We start from the raw sequence: 25773 nt of genomic DNA on the forward strand, positions 1-25773 counted from the left end.
CTTCTGTGGAGGTCCTCAGTATGAGGAAGTTGTAACTTTAAATGTCATTTGACTTTCAAGAGTCAGCCACACATACAGAGCTGGAGAGAGTACTACTTTCATATCCTCCTAGGCCTTTGGTTTCAAACAGCAACAAAGGCTGTATCCAAGATAACACACAAGACTTCCCTCCAAACGCTTTCCCACACTTACAGAGTGATTTACTTCAAATCGCTGCTGCTTCAAAACTAGCATGAAGTGCAGCATGACTTGCTGCAGTATATCCCCTACAGACTGTAATACTGATGGGAAAATTCTGTTCTTCAGGTCTTCACTTCAGCTGGTCACACCATTCTCCTCAGGCCGACAGCCCAAGCTCACTACAGCGCTGAACCTCTGCATACATTTTGAGCTCTTATGCTTAGCAAAAAATCTGTTTGATACGATCTTCTCCTATATCCTCACTACTGCTGGTTTTGCACTCTACTGTATGTGCTTCCTCTATGATGTTTCTGACCTCTGGATTGATTTTTCTATCCATCATTAGTTAAGAACTCTCTTAGTTCAGTTTATTGGTCCCCATTCATCACACTAACAACTTACAACGCTGGATAAACAAAGCAAGCTCTCATACTTGACCCAGTAGCAGTTCCCTGTTGGGTTGCCTGGCTTTAAAGCCAGACCCTTCCGATATCCTCATCCAAAGACCCACAAAAATTCAGGGAACACCACAGGAATCAACTGAATTACGTGTTCTGGCAAAAAGTGGAAAAAGCCGAATATCCATTACAGTAAGCAGAAATTCAAGGCCACTGCCTGTGCAGAGCATAGCAACAAGTTCAGGGCTGCCAGCTCTTAAAGTGTGCAGTTCAAGCCAATGAATGTTTCCAGTTGACTGAAATGCTTTAACTACAAGCTGTTTACCATACAAACAAGAGACAAAACCGTTGCATCCAAAGATCTTGCTGGGGTTGCTCTGAGAAGGGCTGGGCAGGAGGGGGCTGCTGGATGAGGGCAGGGGCATGGGTGGCTGGGGACCATGGGCAGCCCCTCACCCCTGGGGCACAAGCCCATGGCCCCTGATCAAGTGTGAGGCTGGGCTGATTGCAACTGGGGCAGCCGTTGATTGGGATCACTGGACAAGGTCATTGAGACGGGGCAGGTCTGAGGTCTTGCCAAGATGGGAAGGTGGCAGGGCAGGGGCAGAGGGCAGGGGCAACAAGACACAAGTGCAGCTGAAACACAGCTCAGGCAAGGTCCCAGGCAAGGCCAGCCCTAAAAGCATATCCTAGAGGAAAGGAAGAGAAAGTTCTTACAGCTTTCCTACAAATTTGATCCCAGGATACACAGCTCCACAATTTCAGAGTTGGGTTGAACACTGGGAGCTAACTCCTCAGACAGGGAAGGAGCCACACAGCCTGCTGGTGCTCTCCGGATCCTGACATCTGTTACGAGCAGGAATGAAAAATGATGAGATTTTCCAGGAAGACTGGTAAGGTGAGGGGGGTGGGGAACAATAAAAAGAAATACTCAAAAGAGATGTGAGGTTTGGTCTAAAGCTACGGGAAGTGAAGCTATGGAAAAAGTGTGAAATTGAAAAGCCAACCAAAAATGCCAACGACATCAGCAGAACAGTGAGAGAAAGGCCACCGTGCAGGCAAGGACAAGTGGGGGAGTGCAAACATGGGAAGACAGATGTGATAAAATGGGGTCATATTGAACAATGGGAGAGACTTAATGGCAGCCTGGATATAGCTTGAAGGACTGAGATCCAACAGGATGGTCAAGGCTAAAGCAAGGAGAAAGAAGGATTCGAGGCAGTAGCGCTGACTGTCACAGAGTTTATTTTCTTTTGCCTCCTGTTTTTAGGTGAACGTGGTGGTGATTTTTTTGATCTGTAAAATGCTCTTGACATCTCCAGAGATCAGCACATGTCAGAAGAGAGAGACTGAAATCACAGACAGTGCCAGCATGCCCGCTCTGCCCCTCTGCCCACTGCAGCAGGCCACTCTGCTGAAGTGTATCCAGCCAACTCCAGAAGCATGGGGAACAGCTGGGTCCCGACTCAGCAAGATCTTACAGCCACAGGTAAACCTGATGCCCTGAAAAAGTGTTTTAAATGCCAAGCGAAGATACCAACTTACACTGCCAGCAGCAAATTAATACTCATAACAAAGTACACAATACTCAGAAGAGTTTTACTCCTGCTCACTTTGTAATCTGCATATTTGGAATTTTATCTGTTTTCTCCTCAGTGTGCAAACTGCTCAGAGAGGGCATACTGCATGACTGCTTTTCAGAGTGGACTGCTGTCCTTCCTGTAACACTGATGGAGGAAATGAGGGTGCCTTATCCCACAACAACCCACTGAACGCTAGAAGAAATACATTATTTGCTTCTTGATTTTACTCCATTCCCTGCTAGCTCTGCATGTCACACTACACTTCTGAATGAAGAAAATGTCAATGTGTTCCCTGATACGCAGCATGGGATAGCATTTGGCTGTGTGCAAATCACAGGAAAACTGAGGTGGGAGGCCAGTATTTAATCTTCTTCCCCATGTCAAACATACTTGCCAGTCAGTACCACCCAGTGCTTTCAAATGCAGGTCAACTTAGATCAGTAGCTTGCCAGTAAAGAAGCGAAAGTGACATAAACTAAACAGAAAGCCTCCTACTTCCCTGCCACCAACAGCCTGCACTGTCAGTGACAATCATCCTCTGCTACTCACCACCAGCACACAGCCCTCTCTCCTCTTTGCCAGAGCATGGCTTTTGACTTTGTCATCTCCATTTGCTCACAGTTCTCTGAATCAACAGATGCTCCACCACACAACACACACAGTTAGTCCTATCTGACCAGAGAGAAAATAAACACACAAATACAGATTGCAAAAGCAGTTCTTTTTAGCTTGTGAACAACTACGTTTCTCCAAATAAAAACCAAATCAGACATTCAGGTTCTTCCAGGAAGGGTCTATTCCAAGGTCCAAGAGCAATTATGTTTTTAATCATCTCCCCTCTCCTTAGAAATGCGCTATGAGAAATTACTAACTGCAAATGCACAGTTAATATAAAATGAGCAGTGCTAAATGCGCATTGTAGATTGCAGGGGGAAGAGCCTAGCAATTAATGGAAGTAAAAAACTCTTGTCAGTGAGAACTTAGTGGGAACTCAATTAAATCTGTAAATTTCACCACTTTGGGGAAAAACCCCAAACTAAGCTACACCAGGATTGTCAGTCCCTTCAAATTTGAAACGAGAAGTTCTTTCCTCTAACTCTTATTTTCTAACCTATACCAATGCAATCAGTTTACATGGCTTTTAGGATTACTCTCTCCTCCCCAAACTGTAATCTGCATAAACTTTTGGTTTTTCATGGGATCTTTGTTCAGCAAAAGGCAGATTTCACCAACATATAGAGAACAGGATACTTCCACTGAGGGATGGTGGAACCTGAATGAACAGACTAATGTCTAAAACTTTCTCTGAACAGATAAAGGAATAGTTGGCAGCATTTCTTAAGAAATACAACATACGAACTATAAAACATGAATGGCTGCGAACATTATACAGGGTACACAAGCTGCTTTGCTTGTTTTAATAGAAATAAAACCAATGTTACTGAAACCAAATTCCTAACCAAGACAAAAAATAGTTGTATTTGTGGAAGCAAGAGCTCAGTTTCAAGTCCCAAAGTGAAATGTTGTCATGTAGGGGATATACTGTGGGAATATTGTCTTGAAATGAGTAAACACTAAGTACGTAAATAACAAAAGAAGGAAACCTTTGAATGGGTGTCATCTATTTCTGAAAGAAAAGTACTTTTTGGCCAAATGACTAATGTTGCACAGTTTACTTGATGTTAGCAGTAGAAATCAAAGCAAAAAAAATCCCAGAATAAATCTAATGAGTTGATAGTATCATATACGTGTCTTATGTACACAGATGTAAATGCCCACCAACTTTTTTTAATACACAAAAATTAACAATTCCACATATATATTAAAAAAACCCCAAACTTAAGCAATTTAATGTAGATTAAGTATTTCTATTCATTGGCTAATTATTTTTTCTGCCATAATTCCAAGACCAAACTTTTTTGTTTAGGCAGATGAGGGAATGGCTGAAGGACTGCAACGTTCTCGCACTGCTTGTAGATACACTCACATTGCTTCGCTGCAGTGTGGATGGTTCTATGAAAAGTAATTAAAGCAAGCTTTCTGGAAACCCTTCTGTGAATTACCGAGGTCTGCAAAAACTAACGGTAGATCCTTGACAAATATGGGAAATATGTTCCATATAAACTGTAAGACTACATACTGTGCCTTATGGGATACATCAGCTAAAAGACAGCAAAAGTAGCAGTTGAAATACTGCATTTTGATAGCTCTCAATCTAACTAGTCAGGTAAATAATTGAAAATTAACTGTTTGGGCCTTTGAGTTTATAAAAGTTAACCTTTATTTATTTATTTTACTGTTGAAGTATTAACAGGCAACAAAGACTAGTTCTTTGACAGAAAAATGCAAAATGTGTTTCAAAGGAAAAGCAGCTGTGGTGAATAGCTTAATGGACATCTACAGTAACCCACCATAACGTGTCTATGAAGGTAGGCAGCAACATTAATAAGAAGCACAATCTGTGCCAAAATACCAAATACCCAAGCCTCCTAGTTATCCCAGGTGAAGATTTATCTTCTGAGGAATATAACACGATATCATGTTAGCTTAATTGTATGCTTGGGGGCTACAATTTTTACAGTTTACAAAGTGATGGACTCTATTCTGTACACAGAGCTTTTACTTGCAAGAGCAGTACAAGCTAAGGGTACTGATAAATAATGAATTTGTGATCAGATCCTGAAATACAATTGCAAATACACCATCTGTCACTTAGGATTTGACGAAATGTGATTGATACAGCCCACTTGTTCTATAGCATTTTCATTATATAGAAGTTTCACCAAATTTCACACAGAAAGTATTTATCTCTTCAAGCATGAAGATGATCTAAAATAAGAGAACTGTGGGCATACAACTTTTAAAATAACGAACAAAATTTATCCATTACAGAATGAAGTATAAATGTATTTAGTGGTCTCTATAGAGGAAAGAGTTAATCTTGAATTTAAGAGTGGAATTGGCCATATTCCATCTCCTCACCCTGTTTTCAATGTACTTTCTGCCAAAAAGCATGTAAAAGGTTTGTCCCTATCAGATTGAGTAATGTCCTAAGATAACCTGACAACAAAGAAGGGGAGGAATCTTCTGGACAATTCAATTATGATCTTACCCGGGTATTTCCAGACTACTGATATGTTATCACCTCTTAAAAAACTGGCAATCGTTTGCAATAGGAGCACTGAATTTGCTAGATGTCTCCTACCCGAGTGTTCCTCTCATTTCCTAACATAAAACAAAATTGCTGCTATGCTGCACAAAACATGGAGCACAAATTAGTGACATTTAAATGACCCATGCAAGCTTATAAACTATGGTCAAGGTTTGAAAAATCATTTCTTTAACCTGCAGGCTCCAATTCTGCCATAGAGCTACAGGCAATTTCTGTTAACTTGCAGGACCGCAAGGTTGTTCAAGTGTGGGAAATGTTTGTTTCTTAGTAATTAGTTATGTTTATCACAAAGACATACAAAGACATCTGTTATCTCTATAAGAACAAGTTGAGGTATCAATAAACGCTACTGTTGCTTTAAAAGAAACAGTACGACTTAAATTGTGGCTACCAAATGGGACACAAAAATACTTGTTGCTGACACCTATCTAAGGCTGGATGGAGGAGGTGGGTTTGCACCAGCAAGCAGTAAATACGTGCATCATGGGCATTGACTATGCTGTTCTGACAAAAATCTGTGTAAGGGATGCACTGCATGAAGGACAACACAGTCTGTCAAAACCAAACTCTATATAACTCTCCGACAACTGAGGTTTCACAGTCTGCTCTATCTCCACCTCTAGTTCCTCAGTGATGTATGTGTACCTTGAAGGACAGTACAACATTTTAATTTGTATGTTTTCAGTAAAAACAACGTCCATAGTGTATTTTGTAGAGGATGGCAGGAGGGAATTGGGTTGCATGCCTGTGCTGCCCTAGTATGCGGAGTCTGGGACTGAAAACCTTCAGAGGGAGGGAAAGAGTGCGACTTCTCTGCAGGCTTTTCTCCCCAAGCTGAGCAAGCTCACAGGGTGCCCTCTGCCTTCCTCGGTCAGTCTCTCTCCCAGGATATCACCCACCCAGCAGTGGCCTGCCATGCAGTCTGGGGTTAGTTGCTGCAGTGGGGCACAGCAAGCTGGGACCCTGTAGCCCAAGGCAAGTAGGAAACCCCTGAGAGAATCAGGGACTTCCCTGTGGTAAGGAGCAGATCTGCAGCCAACCCTAGTGGTTACAAAAATAGGGGCAATTGGAGGGGACCGCACATTGTTTGCTTCACTGTACTGGAGCAAAAAGCCAGGTCTGCAAGGACACAGAGGGAGTGACTGTTTTCAAAGCCTTTTGTTTTAATCTGTTTTACCTACAGTTTTTCCTAGTTAATGATACATTCATTCCAGTTTATTAATTTGTGTCCTAATGAAACCTATCTTATAAATCCTGTTTGGTATATTTGAGTAGGCCGTCAGATCAGAAAAAGATAAACCTCTGTTACCTCTGTTCTCCAAACACAAGCCTGTCACATGGATTACAAAAAAGCCTGACTGCTCAGTCCATCTTTTTGTTATCAAGGAACACTTCTCAAGCCATAAGTATGCTTGATGCGTTGTTTAGTTTGATATATAGCTTCATCCAAGAAAAAATGCATGAAACTGGTATTAAAGATAACCAATAAACAGTATCAAGTGTTGTGGTGTGGAACTTGTCAGAAAGATGGCACATATCAAGATTTTATTTGTCACGACAGAAAGACCAGAGAACAAAACCACCAGAGACAAACTGGAGAAAATATGTGGCATCTATGACTCTCTCTGTAGTGCCACAAGGTGTCTGGAAAGTACCTACACCGTTCATTTTAAAAGAATACTTTAAAAACCCATCTAGACATATAGCGGTACAAATAGTCGGAACACTGCTCTGTGGTAGCCTTTGCCCTTCAACCAAACTAGGTAATTTTTGTGGGTTTTCCTTTAAAATTTCAGACTCCTACTACTCTTAGGCAAAAAAAAAAAAAAAAAAAAAAAAATCTTGTTGCATCTCCAATTTTCATGGTTCTCTATTCATTGCCCACTTTGGTCTATGTGTCGTACTACAACACACACCATTGTGACTCCAGTCACATTCTCCACATTCTTTACAGCTTCCCCTCAGCCACAGCATCAAGCTTCTCCTCTTGGATACCAATCAACCCTGCACTGGGAGCAGTGCTGGTACAGGAAGCTAAGGTGTGGGGCTTGTGATCAGACTTGTGGCACTCAAGGCAGGCTGCTGCTAGGAGAAAGGGCTTCAGCTCCACGTCACCCAACTGGATGAGGAAAAGAGATGAGTTGTCCTGGGTGCTGACATCCAGAAGTTTCACTGGAATTCTCCTGAGCTTATTAAAATAAAATTTAAAAAAGATTATTAACAAGTAGCATTTTATACAAGCAGAACAAGACCTGTCCTTGACTGCTTCAGCATTCAAAATTGCCACTGACAGCAATGGACACCTGCAGTATCTCCACCACGGCTCTTCCCAGCAAGTTCATAACAATGGAGAGGCAAGAATCAACGATGCGTAAGTCACCAGGAAGGATCAAGGGGGTTAGTGCTACAATTTATCTTCAACATGCACCTCTAAGAGCTATAGAAATGCCCACAGGAAAGTAGGAAAAGCTTGTCAAAATGGCCCAGACTTGGTTTTGCCACTCACTGAAGTCATTCTTATTCTCAGATTCTCCTTTTTACTAACAAAAAGACCTAGATCCAAGATCCTTAGTTAGGTTGCTAACTTCTCAGTCTCTGCTGCTTTTCTTTCTAGATTTGAAAAGGAAGAGGTTTTACCTTTTAAAGGGTAATTTTTAAAAATCAACTCAAACTGTCTTGTTTTTCTCAACAGGAGCAGTTTTGAAGGTTCATTATCTAATCCCATGTGAGCAAAACAGTCCACCTCCAAATCACAAAGGATGTCTCTTTACCAGTAATAGGAATAAATGTATTACCAGTAGGCAAGAAAGTAAATAAATTGCATTAAGATTGCTAAGGTACATTTATGAAATACTGGAACTGAGGCTCTAATTCCTGTATGCAGTTAGGTTCACAGGGGAATTTATAGAGTAATACTATTCATTAATAATTATTGGCATAATTTCCTTATTATGATGATCAAGGAAGCTTTAAAACACTCATTTGAATGAGGTAACAATCATATGGGCCCTGATCCAGCAAAGCACTTAAAAATGTTAAATTTCGTCATGAAAATAACGAACTGGATTTGAACAGGACAGACATGCTTAGTTAAGACAATCTTGGCTTTGTTAAGCCTATAACAGGAAAATCAAGAAGAAGCATTATAAAAGTGATACAGGAAATCCTGCCAGAACTTTGCCTCAATATTACACCATTATCATACGTTCTCCAAGGGGCTACTTTTGTCTGGGACACTACCAAGTAAAATGAAGAGCTTTTAATCGAAACTGATTTGGGGAACACCAATCCATTGCAGTGCCAAGCACACTTAAAAACAATATATAACAATATAATAAAACCAATATATAAACCAATAACAGCTAGACAATCACAAAAGTCTGTATCTGGTATGTAAGGCTGAGATTCAAGTGTCTGACCTGAACCCAAAGCCTGAACCAGGACTTCCACATCTGATTTTGAAACATGTTTTCTTCTTTACTCACATTCTTCAACAAGCTCCTTCAGAGACAAAGACTTGGGCTAGGTATCTGGTTGTTCAGTTGCAGTTTGTAGAAGAAAAGGAAGAAACAAAGTAACACATTTTATTAAACATCTTGGCAATGTTCGCCTTTGGAGTGGGTAGGAGCTGATCACAGTAGTTATGGACAAACAAACTCTGTAATCTTTCTGGAAGGGATCCTGCCTGCAACCAGCTCCAGAAAGGCTGCCTCTAAGTCTGTGAGCTTGTCACAGCTTGTCAAGACTCACAAAAGCTATCTACCCATCCACTTAAAAGAAGCAGTGCACCTCTGCCTATGCCTCTGGGCTATCACTTGCCCTCTGCTAGACAGAGATTTTTCCTTCTAAATGAATTCAACACAATGAGGAACGAAACGTAAGATGAGGAGTTTCACATAAAATCACATTTCAAATGCTCTGTTCACATTCCAGACACTTTTATAATGTAACCTACCAAATTCTCAGTGTAGGTTCCCACCTTTCTCCTGTTCATGAGCAGCCAGAGAACACTAGGTTCTACTCCAGTGCACACAGCATTCAGAGAGACACTCATTTCCCATCTCTCCATCCACTGCCCATTTATAAAACACACATTTTTAATTAGCCTTCACAACTACCTTTATGCTTAGATTATTAGTGTTCCTATAGTAATGTTAATGGGTTTCAACATACTTACAACCTTTAATCTCAAATCATTCCACCTCCCTCAGCCTACATGGAGCATGCATAACAACCAGAACAAAAGGACATCATATTCAGGAGTCAAGAAACCAGGAAAAGATGTAAAGGTCATTTTATCACTTACATGTTGCCTGACGTTTCAACTCTATTAAATATAGCTCAGTACCAGAAAATAGGATTGCAAACATCATTAACTGTATTAAAATAAATTATATTTCAGTTACTGAAAAGACAGTGCACTGCTAGTGCAATGTAAATGGATTGCCTGACTCATTCAGGCTGAAGGTTAATCCTAGAAGTTTCAGAAACCAAATGGAATAAAAAGCAAAAAATCCCCACACCACCACTGAAGAACATTTCATTAATTATATGCACTTCTGCATATCTCCCAAACTTGAGGCAAATGCTTTACAAACTAAAACAGGGTGTCAGTCTAGATTATGAAGTTTATGTATATGCCATGCAGTGCAGGATTGTGCAGAGATACTCTGCTAGCTCTGGAAGCAGCAGCAGTAGCACTGTGCCCAGCCTGCTGGGAGAGAACAATACCTGATGTGGTTGCTGCACCACAATTATATGTAACAGTCCTTCCCAAATCTGCACTGGTGGCACAAACATATCAAACATCTCTAACGTGCGTTGCATAGGCTGGCTTGTACAATACAAACTATAACTGAACAGAGTGGGATAGCAAGAACTGAGCATGGAACAGATGTTATGAAAGACAAGCGTTTCAGCAATTAGATCAGACGTAGGATTTTCCATATTTCATTACTGTCTTGACATTATATGCCACACTCCAGCTATGTCCTGATTTGAGATGAGACCTGAATGATAACTCCTCTTTACTGCCTTTTCTTCTCCCCCTCTCCTCTCGAGGTGCACCACTTCCCTTTCAAATGAAGGCTGGAAAGAAGATGTATTTAAGGAGTTCCTCTAACATAAAAGGCTAGCAGATGAGAGGGCTGTTGAGTGTTTATGCATCCCAAGATCAGGATTTTGGGGTGTACCACAGATGGCATGCATACTGCGGGCATCCAGAGCTTAGCTTCATCTACTCAAATATCCTGTTTAAGAGCAGCAAGTAGGAGACTAAAGAGAAAAATGTTTGGACTTTCTTAATGAACACCTTTGTCCTCAAACTTTTCTAAGTTTATGCCCTTAAACACAAAGAAATGTATCCCGCTATCCTCTCTCATGGAATAATCATTGACTGTTCTTTGGAATTTTATTACCCTCTCTAGATATAATATATTGTGGTGACGATGTCAATAAATAATTTAAGTAAAATATGTTTCTTTTATTAATTTTAAATTACTTTTTAAATAATTCTATTACTATGTCACTTCTTTTTAAGTATTATTTGAAAGATTAAGTGGAACTTTATACACAGACAGTCAACTTCTGTTGACCATACTGTAGTTCTCCAGTTATACCTTCCCTGGAAGTATTTCATCTGCAAAACAAACCGTCCTAATCAACTAATTACTTTGTAAAATAATTAGCCTGTGTGTCAAAACATTTCTCTAAAATGCCTACCTATTCATATTTTCAAAGGTATTGTCTAACCTGTTCCATACTTTATTTGTATATTGAACAAATGTTTTTCCTGAGCAGTCTAACATGATCTCTAGTTCTCTGCATTGATTGCTACTGAAAGCAAGCAACACAGACTACTACTATTCAAATTAATCTTCCCAGTATATCTTTCCTTCCACTTGATAATCTCAAATTTGACTGCCTTTATGCTTTGGTTTTGCTCCTAGGTCATCTTGTTTGCTCTGTTTGTTCAGACTTCATTCAAAGTATTCCTATTTTTATTAAAGTTAATTCCTGTTTAGGTGTAATACCAGTTTTTCTATGTCCCACACCTTAACACAAGCCATCTGCTGAGCTGTCTGGCACACCACTGACTCGAGGAGGACAAGAGCAGGCCAGTGGCAGTTGTGTCCTCCCCACATTGGGAACCTGCATCTCTGACTGCCTGTCAGACGTCAAATTTAACAAACTTTACAGCACTCTGAAAGGTTGTTTTTTATCCTCAGCCTGCAGAAGCGCATTATTTGAATTTTGTTTTCAACTCTTCTTTGTTCTGGTTAGTTTGATGCCCAAGGCCATTCAAGGTTTTATAAAATCAAGACTTCTGAACTAATTTTATGCTTTGTTTTTAGAAATTATAGTACTCAGATTCTTTTGTCACAATACAGTAAGTAAATATATTGATATTAATGAAAATAAGAACATAAATTACTAGCTCTCAGAATAATACCAAGTATTTAAATTCACTGTGACTCCATACTGAAATCTAATTTTTTTTGAATGGTCTTCTGGAGTAACATGCTTACCATATTTCAGGAAGCACTAATGTACTCTGTTCAAAGACCAGAGAAAAAGATTTCTGAAGCTGCAAATCAGACTAGTGTCAAGAGAACAAAACCAAAAAATGGTTCATAGCTAATAATTCTAAAGTATGAAGCAAAATAGCTTTAGCTGCATTAAGCATAATGTACAAAGACTCTCAATTTCCCATTCATTCTCATCTCAGAGGCATCTCATCTCTGAAACTGCTTATTTGGTGAATTCACTAATCACATTACTTGAAAACTGAAATATGAATGGGGGAAAAAAAAGATATATGTAATGAGTTGTTCTGCAACCAACAGATGTAATGAAACATGATTTCCTACAGACTTGAATCCTACTTCTCTCACAGCCCATAACCAAAATAATTTCAGCTTCTCTCCCACCACATGTACTTCCTGACATCTCTTCTGGGCAGGAGACAGCACCTGCTGTGCTTAGCCTGGAGGTATGTATATGTTGATTGCTGCCAAGGAGAATATATAACAGCTTTCCACTCAGTAGGGCACTGATTTGGGTTTTTCCCCTTTACTGAGCCACAGCCATCATGAAATTTGTAAGAACTTAATTATTTTCAAGACTTGCAGAAGACTTCCTTCCCATGTTGCGGGAGCTAGATGAGCAGTTCAAAACCTGATGCAGAGGACTGACAGACAAAAAGTGATTGCACAATCCTTGTCTCCTTAGGAAACAGTAAAATGTTACACCAAATTAAAGCTTCATTACATTAGTGGTGCTGTCAACACAATCTCTGTGAAAAACTTCAGCAGCTTATTAAATTTATTGAGGTATATAACATAAATGACTGGCACAATATAGTTAAATATACATTAAAAGTCTATTTTTAAATTTATATTTTGAATTTTATATGTACCATACACACTATAGCTTTTATATATAATGTGTACATATGTACGTAACTATATATAAAGCATGAAACAAAACCGCAAAAGTCTCTCAATTGTATTGATGATTTTGTTTTTAACTGTAGGCCCTCATCAAAATAGAAACCAACCTAAAGAGGTGATGAGATAATTCTGATCCTCGCACACCTCCAAGGCTCAGCAGTTTGAGTACAAACTGATGGCAGTTGCTACTACAGCTACATCTGAACACAGCCCCAGGTCTCTGCCTAAACCAGGCTGAGCAAGGAGCTGGAGTGGTTCACAAGCCAGCTGCAAGAGCCATTTTATTAGCTACTCAGTAATGAGTCTCTTCACAGGTTTTACTTCTTTCTTACATTTTATCATGAATATAAACAAGCTTTAGTTTTACTTTGTATTGAAAGCAAAAGCCAAACAGGATTTGTTTCTCACCCATCCTCCTGCTGTCTCTTCCATGCCTTCCCCAAGGGTGGACTGGCTTTGACCTGAATCACAAGTCTCTGAAATCCTGCTCTTTAAGACCCAGAGTTGTTTAAATATTTTCTTCCTAAAACCCACATGACTGTTTATTCTATTCTTAGTTATACCTCTGAGCAATAATTAGTCCAGAGTTTGGTTTGAGCACTTTGGACAGACAACTCTCGTTTGCTTCACTTGGCTTGCAGTCAGGGAACACCTCCGAAAAGCCCTCTGACACCCTTCTGGTCTCCGTGCTCCTCACGGGGAACTTCCACATTCTCCTTCCCAGATCTGCTCTGAGAGTCATCATTCAGAGTTCAGCTGCTTGTTTTACCCATAAAGTCATCCACAGTGTGATCACTCCTGTCACAATTTCCCAGATGCAGTTTGGCTATTACATGCAAATGCCTCTTATGAAATGAATATACAAAGGTAAACGAAAGCCTTCTGTCAAAACAGGGTGTGATAAAGATGTTGCTCACAAAACATATTCCCAGCCTGCACAAACATCACTCACTTTGAAAAGTATAGTCTTTCATTGTTCTATAAAACAAGGGAAGAGAGCTCAGAAATACACAGGTTGCATCCCACACCTTAAATATGAGCCTCGAAACAATTTTTGTGAGAACTGGTTATCAGGAGGGAAGACAAATAAAGCTGAATCTCCTTAACCACCATAAAACAAAACATACACCATTGTTCCAGTTTTCTATTACTTTTTAATTTAAGATTAAATTCTTTATTAACTCCAATGTGCATTGTGGCTATAGAATATTTTCATTTAGAAGAACATTTTAATCTTCAAGCTCTGTCATGAAGCAGAAAAAGGAACATTTTCAAGATGCAATCCTGTCTGTGGCCATAAAGCAATGTGCTAGGATTTGCTGCCATTTTCTCTTTTCCTTGTGCTGACCTGGGGTAGCTGGTGGGCTTGTCACCATCAGCACTTCACGTCCGTTACTTTTCACACAGGAAAATTATTCACTGCTTATAGGATTACGGCATTTTTTTGCTGGGTTTATGAACAGGCTGGTAGGAACCCATAAGAACTGTAAGGGGCAGATGTGGTGAAAAACCTCATACCTTCAGTCTTCTCTGCCTTCTCTGCCTTAGGTAAGCCTAAGAGAAGAGAATAACTGCTGGTGGGAAAGACAAGAAAAATCCTGCCTAAAATCTTGTTTCTAATGTCAGGTTAATGAGCACTGGAATTCAGTGGAAGCAATTACTCTAGAAGGAAGGAAACAGTGACAAAGAGAAAAATGAGCTACGAAAAATGGGGTAGTATGGAAAGGAGGAGAATGAAACAAAAAATCCCAACAGAAAAACAGGGATAGGAAACACTTGCATCATCTAGATCAGTTTGTATCCCACAGCAGTATATATACATCACCTTGCACAATTTCATACTTTGAATACCTATTTTTGACAGAGCCCTAGAAATAAATTTAAGTTTCAAAATGAAGTTATCTCTAGTAAAAACAAGCAGTCCCTGCAGGCCACCACCCATTGAGCTTCTCTGCCCTTCTCTGCATGAGCTTCTTCAGAGAAAAGACCAATTCTAACATTTCTTTGGCCAAGCAGATTTCCTTTGCCACAACTCAGATGAAAAATGTGTCCAGCTCTCCAGAAATGCTTTGCAGTTAGAGTCTCTGGTGATGGTAGACTCAAATCCATCAAGAATATCAGATGATCCAGCTACCACAAGGCTCACCTACAGCTGTGGAAGCCACCTTTCTGATCTATTAACTACTCCTGGGAGAACAAAGAGCCAAACTGGCTGCTGCCAAAAAAGACTCACTGCTTTCCCATCAGCTGCCAACACAGTTCTTCTCACCAGGAGAACAGCACAGAGGAGACAACAGATGGCCTCTCTCCTGTCAACACCCAATGCGCATGTAGAAGCTGAACTCATAACGCCATTATTCAAACTAACATTAGATTTTTTTGTTACTTTGGTAGCAGCACAGTGATTCCTAATCTAATTTGGAGAAATAGTCACTGAAACCTTAATTTTGTTTTGGCATCTGCAATGCTCTGCACTTAAGGGGAGATGCTAATAAGTTTTTAAGAAGCTTTCAAAGGTTAGAACAGTAGCCAACATACACTGCATATTAGCCAAACACTTTACAGGAGTTTATTGAGAATCTCTGAAACTTATTCTGGACACAAGAAAAGAAAATCACCAAAACTACTGTATCCACTAGAGTTAACTAAAACGGGTATCATTCAGAAGAGACCAATACAATTATAATGTACCTTGCTCATGTATATGCATGAATATATGTGTGTATAAGCATATATGCAGATGCCAGACAAGAAGAGATAAGGAACAGTTAGTAACACTGCTGTTTAGATTACCATGATTCAGGATTAGCAGAGCAATGTAACTCAGCAATTTGTTATAACCCATCTGCAAAATCAGGTAGGCACCAGTGAATCATTTGTAATTCATATTTAGATCAAATTTTTATCCAGCTCTCAGTTACAAAGTAGTATGTTTCTGCTACCCTTTTCCAATTTTAGAATAGTACTATTTTAAAGAACTAGCATGAAATCTTATTTATAAAAATGGAGAGCTGTATCCCAAGAAGCTCTGAAGCAAACTCAGCAAAGACCAGGAAACCAGCTGAACATGCACTTCTGGTGTGACGTTTTAGCCATCCCCTAAGAGATAAGCAGGAGAATTATATACTAATACATAATTATCCTTAGAATTAATATGTAAGTTATGCTTTTTTATTTGGTATAATTAGGTTCAGTACATGACATCAGTGAAGTCATTACTAGTATTCTGCATTTAGTCCTTGAATCAACAACTCAAAAGGATATCTAAGATTAAAGAAAAATTTCTAGAGAAGTTATATAGTCACATCCGTGAAACTTGCCTCAGACAAGACGTAAAGAACTTCAGCCTATCTAGTTTATACAAAAGAAAGCTAAGACATACTAGAACATTCCACAAATACCAGCAGACAATAACAGATTTCATACTATCTATAATGTTTTAATGTTTAATTTATTTTTAAATATATCTTAACACTGGGTGGGATTCATCCAGCCTATCATTTAAAAAGACTGTAGTGTAAACATTAATCTATGATCTCTTCATCTGAAGTCCCCTTACAGTTAATAAGCATTTCTAATAGTGCAAGTATCAACAACTGGATCATCTTACTAAGGCATCTTTAAAAAAAAATCCATGCAGTTCAAATTAATGTCTGTGTTGGAGAAAGGTTCTGTGGTTTGCATTGTCTAGGGATCATTTTTGAGTCTTAAAATCTATGAAGAACTACTGCTTTGCATAATTCTCAGAAGCTCCAGTAAGCAACTTTTTGCAGAGTTAGTCTCTTTTTAATGAAAAACATACACTGTTCTCAATGCAAAGTGAAAATTCACATATCCAAGATGTCAGAGTCCTGAAAGGTCTGTTACAGTTGACACACTGTTTTCATGCATATGAATCTCTTCTCATTTACTTGTGAAAGAGGCAACACATAAAAATAGTTACCTTAATATCCTTGCCTTGATTCAAATAGCTTTCAACACACCTGGGATGTGTATGCCTGACACAGATCCTTCCTTCCTCAAGAAAAAGAGGTGATATCCATGACTCAACCCCAGTATCAATACCAGCAGTTGGCTAAACAAACATCTGGATAATATTCCTCCCACTGGCCCTGCCTAGGGAGCACGGAGTGCCAACACATGAACAAGGGAAACGTTCTGAGCATCTGGAAGGATTCTGCTCGTGATCTACAATAAATTGTGTTGTTCATGCAAAAAATTCTTCTTCTGAGCGAAACACCAGTTTAATTTCCCTTTGTAAATGAAGGGCTATGAGTTATTTTGGGGACTTGTATACACAGTCACTGTCATTTCAGTTACCGTGTTTCCTCTAAGGCTACTGGCTTTCATGACCCAGTCTAGCAAAGACTTCTCTGCACATCCCCAATTAGGAAATGTCTATGCTTGACCCTCAATATTTGCTGCTGATTTGATAATGATTCTATTCAATGCTTCACAATAGCTACATATAGGCTTCAATAATGTCCCTAGCAAAGTCAAAGGATTCTATCACTAGTAGCAGCAGCCCTCAGGAGGTGTCTTTCAGTAGCATGCCAGCCACATTTCAACCCCAAGGTGGGTGTAACAGTACTGAGGCATGTTAAGAGGCTGAAGTGGTAACCAGATTAAAACATGTATGTAGCTGCAAACACAAACTTTAAAACAAAAAGATTAATTGTTGAAGGCACACAGTGCTACCTACTTCACAGTAAAATGAGTTGAAGACAGAAATACACTTGAATCAGGCGACCTTAGTTGGACATACCTTGTCTTTTCACAGTCCCTATTGTGTCAACTACCAGAACCTTGAACAAAATTTTCTGAACAGAAAAATGGCAAGATAAATTACCTGGGCTGTTGCAATGTATCAGTGCATGAATCAATAACACCGTCTCCCCAAATTTGCAGCAGTTTTAATAGATACTCCTGTGCATGGTGCTATTGTTTGAAAAAAATCTGTTGGTTTTCTTTTAAAAACAAAAATCTCAAAAGCACAATTAACTACACTGTTCAGAAAGCTGGTGCATATCCAAAACAGCTCACAGGTGAAGACCTTTCATGAAGAAGACAATGCTATACATTTACATTTCTGCCAGTTACACTGGCGGCTCCATGAAGAGGAGCAGACCACTCCAACAATACAGCTCAAGGAGAAGAATGTGGAGCAGCAGGAGCCAAGGCAGTTGAGTAATTCATCTCTCTTGAGAGAAATAAGACACGATTGCACTCTCTGTACTGGCTGGCACAAACTCTTCAACAACAATGTACTATGTGGAAAACAGACTGGCCTTTGTACTTTGTTTATGCCTTTACCAAGAGCATCACTCTTAAAATACTTCAGTAATTCAAAAATAATGCGTCTAATATAAAAGGCAGCTGCACAGTTATAGAAATTAATGTATGATAAGCATAATGTATCCTATGAAGGCCTTTCCAGGAAAATGTTGATTTTAACTGTTTCTGCTCATTCAAACGTATTCAAATGGAATTCTGCAAGATTGTTGAGAAGTATTTAGTCTGAAGCAACAGTTACATCCAAACATAGATCTAATTCTTTCATACTCTGAGGCACTGCAAATGCTTAATTTTAATGGGAAGCGACTGCTTTACATCATAGAAATACAACTATATGAAAGGCATTACTTTTGAATGTCTGGGTATTTAATTAGTTCATAGCATACTTCAGAGAGCTTTTTCAGATGAGATGCTACAGCTTATGCAATAATTAACACAACACAACACCATTACATCCTGCTGAATACCCACCAAATTATATACTTGCCTCTCAACTTCCTCTTCAAATAGATGAGAGTCATCGCACTTGGTCATATCACAGAATCACACCTCCAAGTCAGACCGTGGGAGAGGCACACAACGGGCACCTTGTGCTGCTTGCCTGCAGCCAAACAGCGTCCTTCTAAGTGCTGAGTCCTACCAGAGAGCGCTCCTCTGCTGCAGCTCAGCACGGCTCAGTATCTCTCCCAGTCCTCAACGAGACACGAACGACTGGCAGATCCTACACAAGGCTGTCTAATCCCATAAAGTCAGAGAGTAAAAGGGAGGCTGCAATGTCGCATTACAGCTGCGCTGCCCTCCCCCCAGCCTCTCTGTCATTTTACATGACAGGCACTGTCAAAAGATGGTGATCAGAGCTATACACTTAGCATGTGGCCTGCTCCCTCTCTGCGTCCCAGGAGCTCAGGAGACAGGCAGCTTACTCCCAGCTGCTTCCTTCCCCAGGGAAAAGTACTGGATGGGGAATTACACCTGACCAGCAGACTTGCAGCTGCACAGACCCACAGCACTACCTGATGGGCTCACAGGCAGGTGCCCTGTCCCAGCAGGAAAATAAGCAATGCTATCTGACACTGCAGGGAATTGCAGACTCCTGCACTTCCACCTCCCACTCCTCCATAAGGACCTTTGTCCTTCATTTTGCCTTTTTTCTCAGACAAAGAATAAAAGTAATATTTGTCTTTACTGATAGCAGTTATAAATTAGAAACAGCAGGAGATTGTGGCCATTTTGAATGAAGACAAAAAGCACCAGGTACATCCAGCTGCTCCTGCGATCATGAGCTCATTTGTATAGAACACAAAGCAGGGTAACAGTTGCTCTTTAGTAAGAGAGTAACAGCATGTGTCATGCCAATTATGGGCTTATTGGTAAGGAAAGTATGATGACATGTACATGGAAAACTGATCACAAGGAGCAGTGCAACAAAGGTGGAGAAAATCAAACAGAAAAGGTGTGTGAGACTGATTTGATGGACCTCACCTCAGACACAAAACAGGTTTCATGAACACCTGTCCCATGGGAAAAAAGATATAATAAGGTGCATTTAAGCACAGAGAATAGAACCACTATGAAAGTCTGCTTGCAGCAGCATGCATTGCTACAGGCTTGAGAAGCATAGTCTCCTCCTGCACCACCACACAAGTCCAGCTACTAGCTGTCAGATTTGGCTGATAAGAAGCTTCACTTATACCTGTAAATCAAAACAAGAGCCTAAGCACAGTTTCTGTAAGGACCAGAACTAGTACTGTCTGGTATGATGCTAAGCACAGTGCAATAGTATCCCCTACTCAGTAAGGTGTACGTGAGCTTTATCCCATAGTAATCATCCAAACGGAAAGACACCCACCAACTTCTAGGAACTCTGATCAGGAAACTGGAATCACAAATAACTTTTAATAAGCTGCAGTTAGTCTTCAGTAGGGTAGAAATCAGCTTTCTGAACGAAAGAGAGCTCCTTCCAGAGATTATGTGATAAATGAGGGTCCAAAGACTGAAGTCATGCCTAACAACATATACCATTTCACTAGTATTGAACAATACAGTATACAAAAAGTCACGTCATTGTAATTTGGAAACAGAGAAAACAGCCAGATAAATATTTGACTCTATAAGAATGAATTTAACAGTAAAAATGGAGATTTGGGGTTATTTTTCGGACAGGTCAGCTAACAGTGACTACAAAATTAAGTCTGATTTACATTAATTTTTTCATTAAATTAACTGAAGCAGTATGTAAAATTTCACCAAAAAAAAATGCATAAGAAGAATTACTGTCATTTCTTATATTGCACAGATCCCTTGGGTTCAATCCTAATACACAAATATTCAACAAAACAGTTTGTCAACATATCAGTCAAAGACACCAAGGTTCAGACTTCCAGAAGGATTTGGGCTAGAGACAGGGACCTACAGGATTCAGGGTAGCGCTACTCTGAGCTGGTGCTCTCCTTGTCCAGCAGCAGAAAATTAATCAAGTTATAAAAGGCAAAAATGCAGAAGTTAAATGTGTCAGTACTAAATAACCTTAAGCCAAGGAACCATGTTTTGCCATTAGGAGCTGTGACTTCCTCTGGTCCTGTTCTACAACAAAATAGTGGATTTCACTTCAAGCATTTAAAACCATATACTGAAAACTGTTTCCAAAATTGTATTAAAACTTTTCTTGTTTATGTTCTTATTTGAATGATAGTCTTAGGAATATAGATTAATTTAATGAAATCTTTAAGTGGTCTAGTGATCTTCAGGGGGAAAAGAAACATGCCTGCATCCCCCTTGTGAGAGACGAGAAACCAGGCCTGCGAGAAACTAAGAAAAACAGCCTGAGAAAGCAAAAGTTGAGGCTGGTCAAAGAAATGCCTCAAACACTCGCAAGACAAAACTATGAGTCACAGGGTGCATTCTGTGGAGGTCGAAGCTGATAAGGCTGCCCGAATAACACAAGATGGGACTGGAGGAGGGAGCCCTGTGAAGACAGGACGGCTCTGCTCTGGTGCACCTGGCCAAAACTTCAAGGGCCATCTGTCCGGTGAATGACCTTTGCTTCATTATCCACGAAATGCATATTAAAGTTAACACCCCTCAATATGCTAACGAGGGCTAACATGATCATGCTAATTACATCATCCCATGAAACACCTCACCCCTCCCTGTACATGGGATACGTAGGTATGTGGGTCGACCTAGGGGATGGACCCAAGGAAAGTGGGTATAAATCAAGAAGCAGGGGGGGCCTGGGGCCCGGGGCTGGAGAGAGAGTGCAGTGAAGCGAAGAAGACGGATGCCAGTGAAAAAGACAGATGTCTCCTGTGCCTCCCGGAACCCTCGTCGGCAGGATCAGCGCAGAAACCCAGACCGGTGATCTGTATTTCCCCATTCCCTCTATCTCCCTCTTTTCCCTTTCCTATTAAGCAATGCAAGGCATATTATATTGCTTGCCACAACTTGCTATATACTTAGCCAACTATTGTGTGTTCAATTAGTACATTGTGAGTGGTTAATAAATGTTTAGACTTGGAGACTGGTTGTCCGCTCCATTGGGGATTTGCGAATCTGAGTCACTTGTCCCCCTCGTCTGAGCGGGATGTGACATCCCTCATGAAAACCTAAGCATACTCCTATAGACAGATAGATGGATTAGAAATCACAATGCCCAGCTGAGCTGTCACTGTTATTTCAACTGCTTATCCCACCAGACTAGCTTCATCAGAGGGATGTAATGTTGCTTAATGCAGTGTAACATGATTTTATAGGTAGCGCAGAGTCAGTCCACCTTCATACAGTGAATGCAGTCATCACTGAGCTATGAGCTTCCTATCGCCCAGCAGTATGTATATACAGAGCCAAGTCAGGAAGGACTTTAGCCCACTCTAACCTGATCACTGGGTACCACCTTCCATGTTTCAAATATAAATACACTGTAGAACCCAATAGGTCATTTCTACATAATCAGTGAAAATACAGATGAGGTCCTATGCTTCTGTATTATATATACAAAAAGTTTATTTGGTGTGGCTTTCACGGCAGATACAGTCTCAGAAGTACATACTCCAACCCTCAACTAGAAACTCATGGATATACATTTCAAGTATCAATTCAAACCAAAGAAGTATTTGAATCAAAAAACCTTGCCAAAAGACCTAGTTCTAAAATGTTATAGTTAACATTTAAAAACTAATCACGTTGATGAGGTCAAAAGCACAACACTACTTCTGTGCATTAGTTCAGCATAAATTTCTGAATTAACAATGTTTTTATGACTTTTTCCATTGCACTGGGACTAATTATTTGCTACTAAGAAGGTATATCTTTCACTTCATTACTTAAACATGGTAATAAATAATTATTTTAAAACTGGATGTAAGAACTGAAAAAAGAAAAGTCACCAACCTCTAATAAGGTGGACTGTTTCAATGCAGATCCAGAGGCAGTATCTAGAATTGAATAAAGACAGGGTTCAGTTTTCTGCTCAACTCTCAATTTTTCAATTACCAGTTCTGTTACAATTTGTTATGCATACTTTTGTAACATTCTATTACAATCAGTTTTTCCCAGATGTTTCCTGCAATTCATAAACATGCGGGTTTCCAGTAAGTCACTTTCTTGCATAAAGACATATTAATAAAATCCTACTCAAACGAAAGTTTAAAAGCAGAGTGAGCTTGTGTGATTTTATTCTTCCTGATTACTTGATATACAAGCTATTATAGGCTGCCTTTAAAAATAAGCTTGGGTGCACATTTAGCTATTTTTCAAGTCATTAATACCTTATCAAAACAACTTGACCCTAGAGCTCTCTCCTGCAGTAAATTACACTGAATGCCTGCTCAGATACATGCTGGCATACCATCATCAAATTCCTGCTTTATTTAACACATCTCATTCTTCCTTTTACAGTATCTCTTCTGATCCCTCCTTGTATTTGTCTCCATCCAGCAAATTTTGGTGTGCCCTTCCAGAAAGATTCAAAAATCTTTACTCAGCTTCAACTTTCGAGTTCTTCTTCCCAAACCTTCTCCGATTCACAGCTGTAGATACTGTCAAACTATCTCCAAATTTCCATTTCCTCTCTTAGCAGTTTGGGTGTAATATCCACTATACATCATCAGTGAATCCAAGGTTGGAACTACACTACACCGGCACTACTTGCAAGTTTTCAAATGCTTCCAAGACATAGTGCAACCCAAACACATCATATAATACAGAGTGCTCGTTTCAGAAGTTGGCTACATAAACTAACAGATTTCCACTTCACTCCCATGACTGTATTCTTGTAACTGTAGTTCACCCCTGTTCTACAAAGGATTTTAAAGTTGTGTTAACTGCCAAATGGACAATGATTTTATGTGAATGTGAGGTAAGGAGTTTTTTAGATATATAATGTCCAATTGCACAGGTGACATAAAAGATGCAAGCACTCAGGCTTTGAAGCTACCACTCTGTAGGTAGCTTAGTCAAGGTGTGCTCGCTACTCTGTTTCTCTTGTGCTCTTATATACCTACCCTTCAGTGATTTGATGACAGTTTACAAGACTGGAAATGTAGTAATTTCTCATAAGGCTTCATTAAGTTGTGTTATTTAACTTCTTTCCACACGCTGTAATGAAACACAACTTTCTTGTGGCACTTTAGTTTAATGTCACAGTCTTTTCACTGTGCTGAGAGGAAAAGAAAGATGATGACTGTGTGTTTCCAGCCTCACTCCTTCTCCCTCTTACAAAGTAAGTGTACATGTTAAGACATTGGGGTTTAACCCTTCTGCTGCTGCTGATCTGGACACAATATCAGAATATTCCCCATCTATAAAGAACATTTCTATTATTTCCACCTCCTTGTAAACTACTCCTGAGAGTCTGTGGACAAAACTAATTCAAACTAATCTCACAGAACCACATACACAAAAGGACTCACTTTGTCATGCCTAAATTTTAATCTCCATTCACTCCCTTGCTGAGTACATATTTGCATGGTCATAAGTCTTAGCAACTCTGAAAATCAGTTTTCAAGCAACACATTTATCTCAAGTAGGAAGTTCTTAGAGTAACAAGTTATTGAATACATCATCAAGATAATGCAATATATTCTGTAATTTTTTCAACACAATCTAAAGGTTTACATGTTTGCTTCATAATTTATTAGCTGGGGTGGAAAATAAACTAGACCACAGAAAAAAACACCTCAAGGTTCTGAATGATTTTCTGAAATGGAAAGCATTTAAAGAATGTCAACTTCTCAATAAAGTTCCCTCAGTTAACTACGTATTTTTCTAAACTAAAGGCTTGTGAACTATTCCCTACCGTATTCAGTGAAATACCCTAACAGTACAACAATGTCTTTCTGTAACTTTCTATATATTATTTTCCAAGATCCATTTGTGTTACACCAAATGCTGTACTTGTTGTTAATAGCTTTACATTCATTCCTTTCAAGTGAATCTTACAACTGATGTGCAATGTAGGAAGAAAATAAAAGGTCAAAGAAATTAAGAGACATGAATTTTGTCCTCAACAGGGCAAGACATGGTTAGAGGTAAACTGCAGTAGCTATTAACACCTTCCTTCCCTTTCATCGGTAACTCTGGATATTACTATTCCATCATTTGTGAGTATTTCACCTCTGGAAGTTTTAACTTTACCTTTAGTAATCAATGCATTATGGAAAAGCCTGTCAAACCGAGACAGTTGCTAAAATACAAAGACAGACTATGGACATTAGGGAACAAGAAATGCATTTTCCAAGTGTGAAATGCAGGGGGACTACAGAAAAAGTACAGGGCATAGAACTGTGTCGTTTTAATTTAAAACAAAACATGGAGTATCTAGAACAGTGCTGTTATCAGGGGAAGAGATGAAATACCCAAGAATAGTCTGAAAAACTGCAAATTAAATATGTTTAACCTTGCAAGTTTAAAACAGAATATAAATCTTTCTTGCTTATATAGTTAGCGTAGAACCATCATAATTTTTAAACTAATTTCCTGAAGAATACCGTACACACAGACACAGGGTGAGAGGAAGGGTCTTGTAGCTTGGTATACTGACCCAGACAATGCTGAGCACTGGATGCTTAGGGACAGAACACAGGAAACAGGATGAAGGATTCTTGCTCTTTTGTACTCTACATGACTTAAACGAGAGACAAACACACCAGTAAAACCAAATGCAGATTCAGACAGGTCTAAAAGTGAAAGAGCTGTGTAGGCCTGTAGCCCACAAATAAAAGAGAGACAGGCCTATAAGTGGAGTATTTTTCTCTCTTCTACCCTCTAGAAAGTATCTGTTGACACCTATTAAAAAAACCCTTTCAACAAACCAGACGAGCACTGCCAGTTTGAATGCACCCAGGAGATACCCAGGCCTGGAGTTCAGGGACGTCCCGGGGGGTATCCTGTCTTGCTCCTAAGTGGCAGGTCATGCTGCTCGGATAGCTCACTGCTCAGAACCTCCCTGCTTACCATGGGCACAGGAGGGAGATGCTCCAGCAGGGTTCACTCCTGTTGACAAAATAAGTTGTCTTCCACAGACGACTCTGGGAAACTTCACAGTATACTCCTGTTTCATATTTAAGCAAAGACACCGGAAGTGTCATTATTTGTATCCATTGGTACCTAAATTGAGCCCCTGAGTCAGCTCTGGTACTTCCACCTGTTTGTTTCATTTTACAAGTACAGACAGACAATATTCATCAGGTGTTACG

General features: G+C 39.6%; 1 protein-coding gene across 1 annotated transcript in view; it reads right to left on the reverse strand.

Annotated features, from left to right (window-relative positions):
- CNTN1 (contactin 1) overlaps positions 1-25773 on the reverse strand; it is a 262071-nt gene that overhangs the window by 159154 nt on the left and 77144 nt on the right. Inside the window, exon 2 of the mRNA XM_074827442.1 lies at positions 22469-22512. The gene's annotated coding sequence lies outside the window, so the exon portion shown is untranslated. The remainder of the gene's footprint in view (positions 1-22468; positions 22513-25773) is intronic.

Source organism: Strix aluco, chromosome 5, assembly GCF_031877795.1.
Source record: "Strix aluco isolate bStrAlu1 chromosome 5, bStrAlu1.hap1, whole genome shotgun sequence".
NCBI lineage: Eukaryota > Metazoa > Chordata > Aves > Strigiformes > Strigidae > Strix > Strix aluco.